This window comes from Gymnodraco acuticeps, unplaced genomic scaffold (genome assembly GCF_902827175.1).
Source record: "Gymnodraco acuticeps unplaced genomic scaffold, fGymAcu1.1, whole genome shotgun sequence".
NCBI lineage: Eukaryota > Metazoa > Chordata > Actinopteri > Perciformes > Bathydraconidae > Gymnodraco > Gymnodraco acuticeps.
In genome coordinates, this window is record NW_022990026.1 from 516,185 (window position 1) to 530,445 (window position 14,261).

The following is a 14,261-nucleotide window of genomic DNA, read 5'->3' on the forward strand; positions in this document are numbered from 1 at the left end:
AGAATTACACTAGGTAAGAACACTACACTATGGTAAAAGAACACAGCACATAAACGCCAAAACACATTTGCAAACTGGAATATTTCAAAAAAACTTTTTACAATTTACACTTGCAAGCAGAAAATAAACTTCTAAAATCAGATCCCTACAAATACCAAACTTCCCACGGTAAAATAACCTGTCTATTTTATAGTTCCAACTCTGCAAAGAAATATGATTTATCCTTCTCAAGATGGAGTGCCTAGCCTCATGTGAGTAGGACTGAGTACTTTCAAATTAGCATTTCACGAAATGGCGACTGCCATTGCTCATTGTAAACACGAGGACAAGACAAGATGGCAACTGATTTTCCAACCTTTGACCTGAAGAACAAAGGGATTTGAAAACACCTCGTGGCTCTAAGAGCGGAGTTGAAATAATGAGGGTGATCTTTTAATTCTAGAAAATTCAACACAAAACAACACTGCAGTTTAAAATAACATTTCTATGTAATTTACAATTATAAATGGGCCTCATACCCTTACGTCACAGCCTTCAACCTGTGTACGTAATGTTTTGACTTTAAGAGCCAGTATGGTTATCTCCTCTGTTTAAACACGCTATCATGGGACCAAGTAAGACGCTAAGCAAACACTATCAGAAGAATATCGTCTATCTAACGCACGAATGTTGCACTCCTCATCGTAATCCACGCGCAATGTCTGTTTGAAAACAGAAAAACAACCACTGAAAGCTTCAAACTTTTCAGGCCTTTTCCTCAAATAGGACTTTTTTTAATAAGAAAGCCCCTTGCTGTAATTAAAACACTCACTCAACTGTGTTCTTGTCTCAAACAGTCCCCACTGTTTAATGGCCTAAAACCATTCACGTTAAATTAAAACATAACAAGAAACACTTTGAAATGATTTTCCCCATCACACAAAGAACTTTTAAAAAGAAAAACAGCCTCACACTGTCCTTAACACAAACACTCACTCCGTGATGTTTTGTCCACTGAAAGCTTCAAACTTTTCAGGCCTTTTCCTCGAAAAGGACTTTTTTTTAATAAGAAAATCACAAACACTCACTCCAATTTGTTCTTGTCTCAACCAGTCCCCACTGATTAATGTCCTAAAACCATTCACGTTTAAATTGAGACGTAACAAGAAACAATTGAAATGATTAGCCTCGCCGACATGTAATAACAGACAAACAAATAGCATGCAGGGTTAAATATAAGAAAAATAAGTCATTTGAACTCACCCTGCTTGTGAAAATGCAACGCCACGTGTTATATGATTGTTATTGTTATAAATTTGGTTGTTTTAACATTCATTTCCCAGCTATTTTCAGGAACCGGAAGCAGCCGTCCAACACACAGTCCTAAGATTGTTCTGCATAAACTATTGAAGAATTTTGACGTAACAGGCTTCTTCTTTACCGTAGTTTGAGCTCTCTGTGTGTCGAACGGGTTTGCCAGCGGCTCCGGGCAACAGCCGGCTGTGTAGTCTCTCCGGTTCAACGAGAATCACGTCGGGGTCATTCCAATTGTTAACTGTGATGGTTATTCTCGCGTCCAGGAAAGAGAAGCTTAAAAAGGAGACTAAATGGAGTCTCTGAGATGTTTTCAAATTGGTACTTTAATTAATAAAAAAAGGCGCGGTACAGTCACAAACAGGATATTTTCCGACAGAAAAGCAGCTGCCTCTGGCTCTCGCTAGCAGAGAAAAGAGGCCGAACCCCTCAGGTTTCGTTGTTTATATAGCCTCTCCTGGCTCCTCCCTGGGGGCCGGCTCTCCGCGTATTTAATGTCCGTTGTTACGCATATCACAGGATACAGACATTGTACATTCAATATATATCTAAACACGCCTTTTCTCCTCCTTAACTCTTTCATGACTTTTCATTTAACACATTCTAAACGCTGTAATCAATACTCCAAAAAATACAGGAAATCCTTCACAGAAATTTAATTTCCGGTCGTTCCGAATGTTGTGACATGCTACCCACATCTGTAAACGATAACGTACTCAAATAAACTGTACCTTCATTTAATATCCAACAATAATAATATCTCGACGTCTATAGTTGTAGTGTTGAAATCAGTAGGTTTCGGTGTGCAACATCATATCATATCGCTGCTAAATTCACCTCTATAGGAAATGGTATATTAGCCTCATGCTAAATTCTAACCGGAGGTGAAGGATTTTCAGAATAAAAGTCTAACTGGTTGTGCACAAGAACTTCTGGTTTTTCAGTATAAAACAGCATTTAAACTAAAGGTACATTTAAGGTACATTATGCCATCAAAACATTGATTTTAATTTCTAACAGACCATGTCAACCACCACCAGACAGTGCTTCTTACCCTCTGATGGGCTAAGCTCAATGAAATCCAGCATTAGGTGCTCAAATGGCCTGATGGGAGGTGGATGTGCTCCGGGTCCTGTAACCTTTACTGGTCTTTATTAGGCATGCTTCACAGTGCTTTTGAGCTGTTACTGTGAACCCCCTTGTGAACCACTCCTGATTTATAGCCTCTAACATCCCCCCTTTTGACACATGATCCAACCCATGTGTCAACTTAGCAAAATGAGGGAAGAAATGTCTTGGGAGACATGGATTGGAATTTGGACCAACCCAGATGCTGGAGGTTGGGTCAAAAACAGCCCCAGCAGCCTTCCACTGAGCCTTCTCAACTGGTGTAGCTAGCTGCTACATGGAAGTCAGTGATGACATTTTGTCAGTGAAGGAAGAGACAGGGATTTTAACAAATGAGTGTGCGTGAGGTGCGAGAGGAATCAGAGCAGCTGCCTTTGCGGCTGAGTCAGCAGACGCATTTCCTAGGGAAACTGGGTCTGTGCTGCTTGCATGTGCGGCACATTTACAGACTGCAACTTCAGATGGGAGCAGAATGGCGTCTAGTAAGCCTGCAACCAGTACATGGTTAAGTACTGGTTTGCCATCAGATTTCAGAAATTGTCTACACTTCCAAATAGCCCCAAAATTGTGTACTAACCCAAAAGCATAGCGTGAGTCAGTGTAAATAGTCACGGTTTTGCCTTCTGCAAACGTGCAGTGCACGTTCAGGCTTCAGTTAGTGCGATGAGCTCTGCTGCTTGTGCTGATGTGACATGGGATTGGTCCGGAACGGAATACAGCAGAATCTGAAACAACAGAAAAACCCACCCGATTAGTGCCCCCTTGGTCGCGAAAGGCAGACCCATCAACATACAAAATGAGGTCAGCGTTGGTCAGAGGAACGGTCTTTTAAGTCTGGTCTAGGTGTGCACACCATGAGAAATTCGTCACCGTCTTCAGGCAAAGGCGTAAGAGGGTTCTTACACCTTTTCCAAAGTCAAATTCAAGCACTTTTCAAGCATTTTCAAGGTGCATTTTCAAGCTTTTCAAGCATCTTACAGCTGTTGTAAATTACATATTTATATGCACATACTCAAATGATTATTTCCCTACCTCACATTAACTCAGATGTTCTTTATGCTATAAACAACCAAATGTGTGTTTCGTGATAGCATTTTACACGAGGATGAAAAATTAAAGAAAATAAAACTAAGTTTAATATTTCAAAATGAGTGATCTGTACATCTAAAAACGAATTCAGGCGACCTTTCACCTCCACTTAATTAAATGCATGGTTGCAAGATAAAAATGTGAGTTAATTGATTTTAGATAAACATTTTAAGTTGCAAACATTAATTTATAAGTTGTGTTGACGTAATAATGTTGGTAATTACATCAACATAATATTGTGTCATTTGAACTCTGATTTCTGCGTTAATTGACTTCAAACTAAATTCAAGTTGAAGTAAGTAATGCAATTGGCTTGATAACTTAATTGTTCTACACCTTGAGTTAAGGATTTCAAGTCCACTCCCACTTAAGATGCCTGGACAAGTTCCCACAGTTAAGACAAATAGAAATATACAAAGGACATTTTAAGGTGAGTGTCATCTTTTGTCATTCAAATACAACTTGAAATTCAAACTCTCCTGATTGAAACATCATGTGTTGAAATAAACAACTGCAGTTCAAAAATAGAAAGTGAATTGCCTAATATTTTTGTTGTGGAATCAATTAATTTCTTTCTTTAAAGGCAAAACATGGAAAAGCTAAGAGAAAAACCCTATTGAATACAATATTATTTGGAGCAACTTAATTTACAAATGGCTGTCAACTTAAAAACATCTGTCCATGTTCAACATGTGGTAATTAAGTATACACAACTTAAGATTACATTTAAATCATACGGTAAAACAAGTTGGAACTTTTGGAGTAATCAACTTAAAACTTGTGTTTATGCTACCAATTATTAAGTAAGTGGTAATTGAAAACACCTCTGATTGTAGAGGAAAAGCCTTCTCCCCTAACTCTAATAACTTTGTTGCTTTAACAAAATTTCATTAGAAGTTGTCTTAACTCAATAATCATCGATGCAACCTATTGCCTTGATTCTCTTTGTTAAGCCAAGCATTTGTTTTTAGAGTGTACGTAGACTGGGCCTCCCATATAACCTGGCTGAGCCGATATAAAAACAATCAGCCAAATAACTTTTCAAAACATCATTGATTACTATTTTTGAGGTACTTTTAGGTTGGCAGTGAACATAAGTCAGAGGTACATGGTGTACTTTTCCTTCACTACATGTATTTAATACCTTTAGTTACTTCACAGATGTGGATGAATGATGTGAAATCTAATCAAGTGTTAAATCAGACTTTAGTTCCACCTGGAGTAAATCCACAAGCTACCCTGAAGTATACAAAGTCATTCAGACTAGCTGCACCTTTACCAGCTTTGAGAACACTTTCATGATCAATCATTACAAAACATATCATATATATTATTCTGAGATGGACCAATCTGCACAACGACTACTTTTACTGTCTTTACTTTCACTATATTTTGATAATACTTTTCTACTTTTACTTGAGGAACATTTTGAATGCAGGACTTTTACTGTAACACTCTGGTACTTCTACTTTTACTCAAGTACAAGATCTGAGTACTTATAATTTCACTAAAAGATCTGAGTACTTATACTTTTACTCAAGTACAATATCTGAGTACTTATTCCACCTCTGGTAGTGTATTAGTCTGAATTGTAGCTACAATGGTTTAGGCCCAAAATACATTTCTGACCTCCTGCTAAATTATGAACCATCCAGATCTCTCAGGTCTTCAGGGACTGGTCAGCTTTCTGTCTCCAGAGTCAGAACTAAACATGGAGAAGCAGCGTTCAGTTATTATGCTCCAAATATCTGGAACAAACTCCCAGAAACCTGCTGCAACTCTGACTACTTTTAAATCCAGGCTGAAGACTTTTCTTTTTGTCGCTGCTTTTAATTGAACTATTCATATCTTAAACTGCACTGTAACTTTAATCCATGTATTTTTCTTTTAATGTTTATTTTATTATCTTTTCTTTTTAATGACTGATTTTAAATGCCCTTTTCTTAATGTCTTTCATTTTTTGTAAAGCACTTTGAATTGCCTTGTGTTGAAAAGTGATATATAAATAAACTTGCCTTGCCTTACAAAATCACGCAGCGCTGCATAAAAATAGACTCACAATGGTAACAGTGGAAAATAATATTTACAAATGTGTACAATGATTTGTAGGTAATTTTGACTACTCAAGACACCTGACTTATACAAAGGAAGACTGTGTTCATTCTACAATTACATGGGATTAAAGCAACATGTAGTTTTACTTGTATAATACTTCCATTTTGTATAAAAGACAGTTTGTTTTCATCTGTTTTCGAATAAACAAAGTATTGGCTTTCAGAATATTAAACTTGTTTCGGCAAATTCAGATGATAAATACAACTTTGAAATCTTGTAACGGCATAATTACAAGCAGAGAACGGACTAATGTAACATCACAGCAAGCATAACAACAGCTGTGTGTTATGAACACATATGCAAGAATGACATCATCTGTCGCTTAGTGACAGGTTTTGGCAGAGCAGCCAATGATGCAATACGCTTATCTGAAAGCGCTTTTCCCCTCTCCTGAAATGACATGACCCAAAAATGTAACTGTTCTTTGTACATATTGGAGTTTTGACAAACTGGCCTTGTGGCCCTGTGAGGTGTTTTAACAAGGAAATGGTATCAGCTCCACACTGTTCTGGAGAGAGGCCAACCTTTCACACAATGCCTGGTTGTACACAGTAGGAGATTCACACGGAATAATGACCCCTTGTTTAAGCAGAGAGGTAAACACTGGCCGAATGCCATCAACAGCTTCACGTTTCAATGGGTACGGGGGTTGATTTGAACGGAACGTGGACATTAACCCTACGTCATATCTGTGAGCTACAAAGAGTGAGTATGGCACATCTGAAAGCGCGGCAGGAAGCTCAGAGATATGAGAATTACCTCATCATCCTCAACCAACAGCAATGTGCACAGAACGGCTACGTTCGTGCACATTTTCATCATAATATACGTCACGTGACATAGAATACATGACATATTCTGTGTGTGTAGGTGCCCAATCAGTGACTGACTCCCAATCTTTAACGATTGGACCCAAATCCCTCTATTTCTCAGTGGGGCCCCTGGCTAGTGAAATGTGTGGACCGCCCCTGGGATTTGACACAGTTTGTGTTGTGTGGGTGTGAGTGCAACAGGAACCAGCTGCGCAGCAAACTCCAATACATAGTTTTAAGCATGAGCTCATCATTCACACATTCTAACAGAAAACTCTCATCATACGGATCATCAACAACGTTAGCAATACAATGCAAATGAGAAGCCTCCATGAACACAGCAGGTGGAAAACCACGTTGATCAGTCAAACGCAACAACGCCTGAGAATCAGGATATGTCAGCAGCCATTTGATACACATTCACCAGTTCTTTATCATCAAATGCCAGTTTTTAACCATCGTAGGAGATGGCTGCCGGACTTTAAGACCCTCATTTGTGGAAAAATGAGGTCTAAGCCGAACCGGAGAATCAGATCTCTGCCCAGTAAATTTATGGGGCAGACAGATGATAAAAGGAAACTGTTTTTGACTGATGTGGCAAATGGATGACTATCATCACCGTTATCTTTACTCTGAAGTGATACAAAAACTTCTCCTTTACAGTTACCCCAGCCGCTCCTATTGAGTGAATAAATCTACCACTACATTTGCAATCAGGCAAATCTGCCCTTTTTACCACAGAATGTGTAGCCCCAGAATCAACCAAAAAATGGAACATCAACACCCATGATAACTAAAGTTAGTGTGGGACATTTCTTAAATGCTGTTTCACTGTCATATTTCAAATATGTACCCTCTTTAACCACAGACATGTCTTCTACATTTTCCAATTACTCAATAGCATGATGTGTTTGTGTGTGTGTCACTTCCCTGGTTAGATGCTGCTGGCTGAATTTCCGTCTCGCTCGATCGGGCCCCTTCCTCCCCATCTGGTGTAGGTCAGTCTGATTGTGAATGGCCCCGTCCTTGCTGTCCCCCTCTGCCTCCACTGCCAGGGTTCTGTGAGCAATCCCATAATCCAATGTTCAACACTGCCATACTTGAAACATCTTTCGTCAAATGAAGGTCTTGCTTCTCGTCTTCTGCCTCGGAAAACCTCTTCTGCATCTCCCTCGGTATTGTGAGCGGTCAGCATTCTGCGTAGCTTGCGCTGTGAGTCCGTTGAGAAAGGCATTATCTGAGGTGTGTCCCCCATCGGGTTTGTTTATCCCGCTGTTGTCCCCATCTACTTGGGGCTGATGGGGGTGGACAAGCTTACGGTGAGTCTGTTGACTGCATGGCTGGGGTTTGTAGTGGCGGTGGAGGTGGTTGAGGTGGGCCAGCCGGATTGCCAGGGTTGTACCCCGGGGGAGGGAAAGGATACCCAGTCAAGGAGAGGTCATTCAGGCCTGCAATGGAAGGACACAGAGATGTCTGGGGTTTACATAGTTTTGAAAATAATTTATTTTCCTTCTTCTCTTCACATTCATCTTCAAACTTAATATTTTCTTTAATGCCCAAGGCCAACTGCCTTCTTTTACTCCCCAGTATTATAAACACTTTCTGTGAGTGTCCAGTTTTCTATAAGTCTTTTACTTTAACTTTATTTTTACCCTTCATTCCATCTTCATGTTCTTGTAATTTATTCTTTAGGTTCTTGATTTTTTATTTACTCAAAAAACCTCGCTTTGGAAATCCGAACATTTCCGTCCAGATATTTAATTTAGACAGACTGTTTTCACCATTTCTGCTCACATGACATCCACAATCGGACCCTCAGGAGGGTGTACAAGCCCCCTACCTGCTTTGTTCCCAAAACAAAGTCTTTAAGTGTTACCAAAACACCCCGTGTTACCAAAACACTATTTTTTCATCCGTCGATGATGTGATATTTGTTTCTCAGTACAAATCACACAAAGACTGATCGTAAACCCAGGCTACGATATATTGGATATCCCAAATATCCTACTTTCGAGCAGTCCCTCTCATAAATGTCATGGAGTTTAATTACATTTAACTTTAAACAATTTAGACACTGTACATCTCACAGAGTATTGAAAGCCTTTTGAGTTCGTTGGATCTCGTGAAGTCAATCGGTTCCACCCCCGGCGCTGGTCCTCTCGTCCCGTACAGTTTCTGTCGAGGTAATGTTTAGAGTATGAGAGGTCCTGATAATTTATTCCGGTAAATTATTCTGACCTCCTAATTGACCTTTCCGAAGATTATTGAGTCTATGTAAGTTTGCTGCGTGGCTCAGATCCACCAACGTCAGCAAGATCTCACCTCTTCCTAACCCCCCCGAAGAACCAGGTTCAATTAACTGCTGTTTCAATTCAGACAACTCTCTTTTAATCTGTTTAAGCGATCCCGAAGGATTTTGATATCAGTAAATGGAGTGTGCTCCTACCTAAGTGTGTGTGGCAGGGTGCAATCTTACCTTTGACGCAGGAGAGGAGAGCACAGGTGTCTTTTAAAGGATCCCAATCCAACAGGTGGGATTCAGTTTATTTGAAGAAAAATAGGTCCAAACTAATACAGGGTTTTTACCTTCTCTCTCACAACATTATAATCATACTAACAAAAAACCGTGCTGTGATCATGTTCAAATGAAACTTTAATTCACAGTCTTACATTTATTACCAAAATGTTTTAATTTCAACTGCCCATTTCAGTTGTGACATTTTAAAAATTCTCCCGATAGAATTTAGAGGTATTTCCTCGTAAAAAGACCGGTGACAATAAAAAGCGCATTCAACTTTCCATTCACCCATTTATTCACATCAGTTTCATACCGTTTTTTCCGACACAGACGGCGGATTTAACACTCAAAAACCCATACCTATCCGCAAAGTTCGGGGGACCAGATTTTCCCCACAGGTCGCGGTATTTATAAAGGTTCATACACTTTTTCCGACACAGACGGCGGATTAACACTCAAAAACCCATACCTATCCGCAAAGTTCGGGGGACCAGATTTTCCCCACAGGTCGCGGTATTTATAAAGGTTCATACACTTTCTCTCATCAAATCATTCCACTCAGCCAACAACCAATAAATTCGGAAAGGTCAATTAGGAGGTCAGAATAATTTACCGGAATAAATTATCAGGACCTCTCATACTCTAAACATGGCGCCCCACGTTGGGCGCCATGTTTAGAGTATGAGAGGTCCTGATAATTTATTCCGGTAAATTATTCTGACCTCCTAATTGACCTTTCCGAAGATTATTGAGTCTATGTAAGTTTGCTGCGTGGCTCAGATCCTCCAACGTCAGCAAGATCTCACCTCTTCCTAACCCCCCCGAAGAACCAGGTTCAATTAACTGCTGTTTCAATTCAGACAACTCTCTTTTAATCTGTTTAAGCGATCCCGAAGGATTTTGATATCAGTAAATGGAGTGTGCTCCTACCTCAGTGTGTGTGGCAGGGTGCAATCTTACCTTTGACGCATGAGAGGAGAGCACAGGTGTCTTTTAAAGGATCCCAATCCAACAGGTGGGATTCAGTTTATTTGAAGAAAAATAGGTCCAAACTAATACAGGGTTTTTACCTTCTCTCTCACAACATTATAATCATACTAACAAAAAACCGTGCTGTGATCATGTTCAAATGAAACTTTAATTCACAGTCTTACATTTATTACCAAAATGTTTTAATTTCAACTGCCCATTTCAGTTGTGACATTTTAAAAATTCTCCCGATAGAATTTAGAGGTATTTCCTCGTAAAAAGACCGGTGACAATAAAAAGCGCATTCAACTTTCCATTCACCCATTTATTCACATCAGTTTCATACCGTTTTTTCCGACACAGACGGCGGATTTAACACTCAAAAACCCATACCTATCCGCAAAGTTTGGGGGACCAGATTTTCCCCACAGGTCGCGGTATTTATAAAGGTTCATACACTTTTTCCGACACAGACGGCGGATTAACACTCAAAAACCCATACCTATCCGCAAAGTTCGGGGGACCAGATTTTCCCCACAGGTCGCGGTATTTATAAAGGTTCATACACTTTCTCTCATCAAATCATTCCACTCAGCCAACAACCAATAAATTCGAGAGATATTTACCCCATCTAGAAGGACCTTACCGAGAGCTATTAACCCAGCTCTGGAGCTTTTTACTCTCACCCCTGTCTTTTATGCACAAAAACCCCGATAACATTTTCCAAAACGCCTCCTCCACACCCACATCAGGAAAAACTGGGCATGGCTTCTACTGTACAGGGCTAAAAACATGACTCGACATGTTCCATAGCTTTATGGCCTAAACCCCCCCCCCCCCCCCCCCCCCCTGTGTACTGCTGCCAGAGGAGAGAGAGAGAAAAACGGCCAACTCTTTTCACAGACACCCATATATCATTTTCCCCTACACACTCAACCTACACAAACCACTTTGTTTTGTTTATACTGTACTATAGAAAAACCTAAAATATGAAGCATGTTCATTGTGGGTTATACAAGAATATATTTGATTATATTTGATTATAACTAACTTTCGTTTTTAAGTATTAAACATGCTATGAAAACTCACAACAGTAGAGGAGGATCCGAGGATCCTGGAGCCGGCCACCACCAGCGTCCGTAGATGTTCCCAATCGAACTTGCAGAGATCCTGCCGACAACGCCAATTGTTATGGAAATCTGAGACCCAATACGGTGGAGAGTACAAGTCAGAGTGATCAAAACAAATAAATGGTGAATCAGACAGAGTTGTCTTTCTGGTTATTTATTTGAAGCTTCAAATACATAAGATACAATAAAAAAGACACAGGTCTCACAGAGTGTATGATAGTCTGCAGGAGTGTGCGCAGTACAATATGGTAGCAAGGCTTATATACAGGAAAGAGTGAGAAGGTTAGAAATCTGTCTTCACACGGTCACATTGTTATTAGACACCTGTCCTTGAGCTGTAGATAGTATAACGGTTCTCAGGAAAGGTTCTTGTGTGACTTTGTGTGAGTCTCAACCAAATAGCAGCTGTGGTCTTGAAGTGCTTGGGAATAAACCCACAGTAGAGTAGATAGAGGAAAACAGCACATCTCAGGAAATGAGAAGCATTTGGTTTAAACATAGAGGGATATAATAAAAATGTCCACTACAGCGTACGCATGGGTCAGAGTTTGCGTGGAGGACCGCACATTTTCCCGTCAAGTTGTTTTTTTATAAATCGCGCACGCCATCTTTTGTGCGTACGCACCGTTTATAACAGAGGCCCCTGATCCTCTGGAAATAATACTCCTCTCCCTTTTCTACCTCTGAGTCGGCAGAGAGGAGGAACACAGCGATTCTGTCTTTGACACCTTCCCTTTTTGTGCCAGAGAGAGAGAGATTTGAGTAGCTGCATCAAAAATGAGAAAAGTGAGACATTTTATAGGAAAATCTGCAATTATTGTTCAGAATTAACTCTAAAGAAGAGTTAACGACATTGATCGGCAGAAACGGGAGGAAGAAACGCTATTTTTTTTTTTTACTAGCTTTCAACTACCAACTGTCTAGCTAGCTGTGGGCTACTAGCTGCCACTGTTGGAAGGAGCTGGACTAAAAAAGGTAGCGGAACATTATTATATGTGAATTTTTTTTAATTTTTTTTATGAAGATAAGAAAGGAAAATAAAAGTATTACTAGTAACTAGAAAAGCTAATTAATTAGCCTCTCTTTGGAACAAAACAAGTGGTCGCCATAGAAACTGTCCAGCAGGCAAAAAATAACTTCTCAGCTCTCAGAGCACAGAGAAGAGAGATTGAATATCCTGCTAAATGCAAGAGTGTAAATGCGAAGGACAAACACAAGGAGAAGACACTGTGTGGAAACCCGAGGTCCTCTTCACTGACTATGCCCAACAAAAAGAAGGAAGAAGAACAACCTCATATTCTTCACTGATTCCATCTACATCTGGAAAGATACTCTGTGCAGCAATTATGCATACGTATCCAGAGAGGGCATCGGCTCAGGAGGCAGATTACAAATCTGTAAAGAACACCTTGACAAAGATGACCCTCTGCTTACCATCACATACTACACCAAAGGAAAGGTCATGGTCCAAGGGAATGAAGCCAACCTGGAGTCATTCAAAGAGGCATTCCCCCTGTTGAAAGCTGAGGTGGACACAAAGAGGATCAATGTCCCCTCTGATGTTCCCTCTGACAGGCACTCAAACAGGAGAACAGTGTGCTCCGTGTTCAGGAGGATGCTGAGTGTAGAGAGAAGAGCTTCACCAAGCAAGTCCAACACCTGACAGAGAAACTCTCATCAGTCCTCACAATGACAAGTACAGAGACACAGACTCTCCCTGCCAGTGTCCCTGCCCAACAACACCCTGGCACCTCCTGATACACCCACACAGCCAGCTGTGCAACACCCTGTGGGAGCAGCACTCGGACGCCTGGATGCGGAGAGCGATCAAGTACCTCGGCGTGTGCGAGCAGTTCCTGGCCTTATGCAACGTGAGGGGGCAGTTTCCACCACCACCCCAAATGCCCACTCTGCCCTCACACATCTGGCTGCTGACAGTGTACAGCTACAACGAACTGACGCGGCTGGATGAGTACAAGGCCAGGATCACGTCCACCTTCAGATCCATCCTAAAGATGGATTCCACCAAGAAGGCCAGTATAGTTTGTCCCAATTTCTTTTTTTTCTTACAGCCGCAGTGTGTTTATGCACTCACATTTGAAATATCTCTCTCTCTCTGTCCAGGTGACGAAGAAGCTCGCCGGTACCGCTTCCGACACGGCCGTCTGGGTTATTACCAATGTTGGTAACAAGTACGGGCAGGTCCTCATCTGCTCCGAGGGCTCCGAGGGCCTGTCCAGTATGGTGGCCGGATTGGTGAGGCGGTACCGACTCGCCCAGCTGATCTACGTGGATCGAGACTGCTGCAACAGAGACGGCGTGTCAAAGACAGCTGCCTTGTTTCAGGTAATTGGGGGTCATTAAATGTAATATTATGGAGCCAGAGAGGGGGGGAATTATTCAGACAAAACACAACATTTACAAGATTACATTTGTATTTTAAATGAGAAAAAACAATGAATATTTTAGATAAAAGTAATTTATTTGCCAAAAAAGAAACTTGGATATTCTAAACTGATTAGTATAATTACATTTTTTAATCTTATCTGTGTTGCTAGAGTTCAAAAGATTGCAAGCATTATACATCTATATACGACATCTACTGCACACAGACACAATCTGTAAGAGAGATGCAGTCTATGGTATTTAACTATACAGAGCGTGAAGCGCGCGTGAAGCCTCAGCTCCCGCGCTTCCCGCTCTGTATAGTTCAATTCGCTCTGTGATTGGCTGAGAGACAGGAGATGTTCGACTGACCCAGAGCTCTATAATATAATTTCTATTATAGAGCTCTGGACTGACCCACACAGCAACCACATCAAACGATTAATTAAGCAAAAATGTTTGCCTATGTTAAATACTTGGACGACGGAGTTAAAGAAATCGTTCCAACGTCTTATATTAAGGACTTTGACAAGAGAAATATGTACAAAGTAACCTTGACGCGGTGTATTGGGTACGGTGGCAGGACGATTTCATCAAGGGACAAATATTATTTCTAAAGGGTAAGCGATGATATGCTAGTTACATTTGTTATGAGTTTTGGCTAAAATGGTAGCGTTGCTAGTTGGAGAACCATTTAGCTAGTTAACGCCAAGCAAAATACTTGCCACTAACGTAACGTTAGATTGCCGCTGAGTTAAACAAGCTAACGTTGAAGGCAAGCTAGCGTTAGCTGCAAGCTCGCGTTAGCTGCAAGCTATTGCC